Source organism: Macrosteles quadrilineatus, unplaced genomic scaffold (genome assembly GCF_028750875.1).
Source record: "Macrosteles quadrilineatus isolate MER2022 unplaced genomic scaffold, UCM_ALF_1.0 Scaffold_3__2_contigs__length_128488019, whole genome shotgun sequence".
NCBI lineage: Eukaryota > Metazoa > Arthropoda > Insecta > Hemiptera > Cicadellidae > Macrosteles > Macrosteles quadrilineatus.
The window spans coordinates 22,314,410-22,320,488 of NW_026542596.1; positions in this window are offsets into that span (position 1 = coordinate 22,314,410).

The window sequence follows — 6,079 nt, forward strand, 5'->3', positions numbered from 1 at the left end:
CGATGAAATGGCGACCATACATAGTAGGTATTTTAAGCCAGTATGAATGGAGATGAGTGTAGGATGAGTGGCGCGATCTTGTAGTCTTGTTAGTGACTAAGGCCGACATTCCTTACACACAGCTGGTTAATAGCCCATACAGCTAATGGCAACTAAGGGACCTACAGTTTATAGTGGAATCCGAACCACATTTTTTCCTTGGTATATACGAATTGGTCTAATTATCAGGATAGTACTGCGGAAAGTCGTATTACTCACTCGTGCAGACGTTAATCCACACCAGGGAGTATCACATCCACAGTGCATGCCTATAAATATCCACAATTCGTGACCTAGTAGCTGGATTACAGGACGACGCCACCCGTCCCACATGTGCCGAGTTTGGTTTTCGTACTGCAACGGGTTAAATAGTTAACTGGGGGGTACCAGACTTTTGCCTAACCGTGTATGGATGCAGTATCATAGCAAACTCCTGATTGATTTATCATTATCACTTAACCCTTCCAGGGCTAAATTAAATGAAAGGCTGGAGCTTAATTATTTTTTGACAAAAATTAAAAACTAAAGTGGTTGTGTTTTGTATTTCACTTGAAATAATTCATGGATCATAAAAAGATTTTCCTTAGGGCTGAACTAATTTTTGTACAAAAGTTATGAAGAAAATAAAATTTGATTTGACGGATATATCCGTCTTTGGCCCACAAAAAACATAAGGTGGACGGAGCGATAATCTCAAAATAAGAACACTGCCAACAATCTTGAATATTCTTGTGGGCGGCAGACGGATATATCCGTCAATCTTAGGCTATTCCTTCCCTTGCTTTATTTTTTTATCCATAAAAATGTATCTATCATTCTGAAGAAAATCTAAACCACTCAGTTCCGCTACCATGCCCTCAATCCCATTCCCCGCCAAGACTTCTACTACGTAAAGACTGTTTTTCAGGTTTATTATGATAAACCTCCTTCACATTCCATACTATTATTTTCACTGCAAACTAAAAACCCCCCTCAGACATACTTTTTATTAAGCATCTCAATAAGATCTTCCAATTTCATACAGTTTGCATTAGTAACTTAAGCTCAATAACATAAAAATAAAGTACAAAACACAAAATGTAAACATCACTCACTAACAACCCATGTGTGAAGTGACAGCAATATTTACTTACGCACACTCAATGGTGCAAAATAGCCGAAACAGCTGCGGCAATTATTATTGCCAACCACAAAAACAAAATAACCCATTTATAATGCAGTGTAATGTTTATTACCGTATTGTAAGCATTGTATATCAATTTGTTTTTTGGACGGAGATATCTATCCGTCTTTGGCCCAGAAAAGAAATTTCTCGGGACAGATATATCTGTTTTCAGCCCGGAAAGTAAACAAAGATTGACGGATGTCCATAGTCCTGGAAGGGTTAACACAGAATATTGCCATTAGTTGGTAGACCATCTCAAGAGATAGCACCACGTTTTTTTTCAAATTTTTACATTCAAATTCAAAATTCAAATTAAATACATTACATGGGAAGTCTATTCTGTGTATAGTCATTGCTTCTACTGGGTTAAACATTAACATGACGAACCCAAGGATACAAGTTGCAAAGGGTTTTATAGCTATTTACATTACAAGTGTAGTAAGAGCGTTTTTACATCACGCAGGTGAATGTTGTGCAACGAGCGAAGGCGAGTTGCATAATTCACCGAAGTGATGTAAACACGCTCTTGCGTAACGTGTAACGTACAAGATTTTACCTGACCCGACAATATTCAGGAGGTTACGAGCAATATGCTTCATTATCAATTTCACTCATCTTCTAACAGTAACGTTCATTTACAAACAAAAGCTAGGTTAGGAAAATTCTTCAAAGCATAACAATAAAATTCAAACACACAGCTGATTTCTAGCGTTGAAGGTCGTTGGCTCCATAGAGGTATATTTTTTAAGTTATCCACTCAATGTTATTTAAATGGGTTTCATTACATCACCGAGTGAGTTTTTTCCAACTTTACATCACTCGAGAAGTAAGGAAGTTGTATACATCACGCTTGGGATAGGGAAGTTTAACATGGCGGGTTAGGTAAATTAGTTTAATTTCAGGTTTTTTATTGTGAAGTGTAACAGAGAGTATAAAGTAAGCTTTAGTGTCTCAGGGACCTGGTCAAAAACCGATGAGAACCTCTTTTGCGAAGGGGTGGGGGGCGCGATGTCACTCTCCTCTCTTGGGGGAACACCATTACCGCAACGATACAAAGTACAGCCATCTGTGTGCGTGGTGTAGTGTTTAGAGTACTTGGTTGATGTCCAAGAGGTAACCAGATCGAATCCCAACGGTGACACTAACTTTTTGTCAACGACGCTTAGAATGTGATTACGTCTTAAGTAGGCCTACATCTTTTGTTAGAATTTGAGGCATTTATAATTTTATTTTATGACCAGAATGAACTATTTTTTCGATTAGTAAACCTTCATTCGTTTTTTAATTTTATAATTAAAAAATTTATTTTACAGTTTTCCTTAAATCGACGTGAGGGCCTCTCCCACAATTCCCCCCTCCTTCACAGAAGAGGTTCTCATTGGTTTTTGACCAGCCCCCCCGAGACGCTAGTTAAAGTAAGCCCATCTGAGTGAATGAATCCTCAGTATCCGGTGTATCAGTGAACAGTGATGAGTCAAACCATCTAAAAACTATTAGAGAACTTACATGTTGAACTTTGACAGGCTGTTTAACTTTTAAGACCCCAAGAGTTTGTCGATTGCTTAAAATCGAACATATTGTATTATCCCATGACTTGCGAAAGTTTTGCTGGAATATCAGATGATGAGGAAAAAAACTGATATCCAACAATAGTTATTTGTGCAACTAGTGAGGCAATTGCACTTTGCAATCGAGTTCCACATTATATTTTTCCTACAGTTACCATAAAACAAATAAATTGGTAAAGAAACGTAACATATTTTTACACAGAAGTGAACTTTTAATGTGACATTTAATGATACAACAGTACAACAGCTGACCAGCTGATTTACAGCCAGTGCTGCCAACGTACTTCGCGCGCATACGACTTTTTCTTCATGTTACGCGCTCACTATTTCGTGCCTTCACGTTGCAAATCTGGAGTGAGACAAAGTAATTAGAGTGAGACAATGTTAACATTGTCTCACTGGTGAGCGAATTGGCCACTTTGCTCTCTCAAATCAGTGAGAGAACATGTACATTGTTAGGTAGGAAAAATATTAAATAGTTTGTACCAATATTTTAAATTGTCTGTTGTCTAAGTGAACTGCCCCCACATTACACAAAAATCAGTGGTAGTGTTGATAAGAAATGTTAACATACTATCAAATTGATCGAGTACCGTAATGGAACGTTACATGTGAAATGTTTGTGTAACAGCATTAGAGGCTGTAAGGTTTTGACTTGTTCTTCAAGTAAGCCTAAGCAACGAACTCTGATACCCAAATTAAATTCAAATCTATTAGACTAAGTGCTGCCATTCTAAATTCAAAGAACTCAATGTTTGGTAATTTCAGCTTTAGCTATGGCACTAATACTCAAGGCCAGTTCATAGCTAAGGTATAATATTACCAGCTGGATATTACCTTTCCTGCATTTTTACATGGGCAACTCCATGTGGCTGCAAGTCCGGAAATTTCTTTGGAGAACTTTAACTACTTTTTAAAACACTAATGAATAAGATCAGCTCCCGAAAAGCTATAAAATACTTGAAAGAGCCTAAATATTGTTTTAAAAGAGCTTTTGTTTGTAAGATGTCCAGAAGATAGGTAGGCCCTACTTAATATTTAATACTTCGAATCTTATAAATTAACATAAAATAATTAATTTAGAGAGTTATTTATTTTCTATTCTATTACAACAGTTGGGCTACGTGTATAATGGTTTATCCTGCATATTTGGAAAGAAATTTTTAACTTGATATGCTAACCAACTGTTATAAATTAAATTAAGTTTTCACCTGAGTACACCCATAGAACGGGCAGATTGCTAGTTCCAAATAAGATTGCTCCGTCCATAATTTTTAGTTTTACGTAGTCCTAGAGTCAACAGACTGGTATGGACTGATCACATTGACTGACACTGTAGCTTACACGAGGTAGCCGGGCAACGTCGCCAGCTACCGAACTGGCTACTCAGCTTGTCATGGGACATTAATTCTTATGGATGTTATTACACGAAGGTAGCCAGTCTTTGGCTACCAAGCCCCATCACAATGGTCGCCACTGGCTATAAAACTAGACAAATTCTGGCTACTAGGTATGGTAGCAAGTGCGTCGCCAGCTACTGTCACTGGCGACATCGCAAGGCTACCTCGGGTAATAAGGCTCTCTGCTGTATTGTACATTTTATGTGAAGAATGTACCACATTTGCGGCAGCCTAAACACTTGCTTCTTCTTCTTAGGATTGTCACATATTTTCACTATAACCAGAATGGAGAGAGCAGGTTTGATCTTCAATATCTACACAACCTTTGTACAACATGAACATTTCCTGTGTCAACCTTGATCAATTGTGAGGTAGGCCTACCTACCACAACGTGTTTGCAAATAAATATCTTCACTACATATCATCTAGCTTTTACTTATATGTGGAAACTTGATTGTTGATTGGCTTGAACAAATATTCCTTACTGATAAGAAATTAGATACAAGTGAAAAATGAAGCAACATTTCAATCAATGTGTAAAATGCCAAGCTCAAGGACTTATAGGTCAAGGTATAACTAGTTGGCAAATATTTATCTCTATAAAATAAATATGTCTGTTAATTATTTTTGATAAGTTTTTTCAGGAAAATAAACAAAAAAGATTAAATAAACACAACACACAAAACAGACAAAAGTTCCTGTTCTCGCTTTGAGTGACCCAGTTTGAGGAGTGCATTCCCAAAATAATTCAAACTGTTGGCCGCTTGCCTCACTGTGTTACGGAACTTCATACAGGAGATCATGTACAAACAAAACGTTGACACATACATTTTTTAAATGTGGTAATTTAATTTTTTACCTTAGCCAGGATATGTAAATAAATATTTTTCAACACAATACAAGTTTGGAATTCATTTAACATTTGATTAAGCTACAAAACAGTTTCTGCAAAAATAAATGAATGGTTCTGAAATGTCAGTGTGCTATTCCATTGAGATGAAAATATTTTCAATGGACTATTAAAATTGCTATTTACAACTCAACAGTCTTCATGTGACCCCAGACTCTATATAAGTAGATGAGAGGGAAAACCTGCTTCTGTATTAGTAGAGACAGAGACCAATAATGACAGACTATTACGATTATGCAACTTATTTCACTAACCTTGGCTTATGTAACTCAACAATCTCTTAATATTCCTATTGTTATAAATAGGGTATTTCCATTTTCTTACTTGTGCAAAGACTTGTATAAGTTGCAACAATTTAATCAGCTTATTAGTTACCCAATAAAAGCAATTAAGTTGTAAACGATTTAGTAAAATGAAACAACAAACTTATCACAGTGTTCATTTAAAGAATAAAATATTAAAATGTTCGGCACTAATTAAAAACGGTTTGATATGTATTTATTATTGCTGATTTAGAAAATGTTGTCATAGCCTAATCATCACTGGCAAGTATGTAAAAACTCTATTGCCATTAGGTGTGGGGTAAACACTGTAAACTTAAGTATTAAATTTTATATTAGGATTACAATCATAGTGAATCAGTCAAATAATACAATCTAGATTGGGATTAATTCAAAATAAGATAGAGTATTAGGGCTTCAATTTTAGAGTTTTTATGTCATATTATAAAGAGGATCAGACTCAATTGAAAAGACAGGACTAAATGAGACTCAGTTTTGTTTGACAATAACAGAGTAACATTTTATTAACACATAATTTTCATAGAAAATCATAATGTAATAATGTGGCAGTTATTTAATAACAGAGAATTAATAGTTTCATTGCCTCTACTTCTATGTCAAAAACTTGTTTAAATTTTTACTTGGAACATTAACAGAATGTATGTAGGAATACTGCATCCCTATTTCTTTGGAATAGTTTTACATTTAAACACACC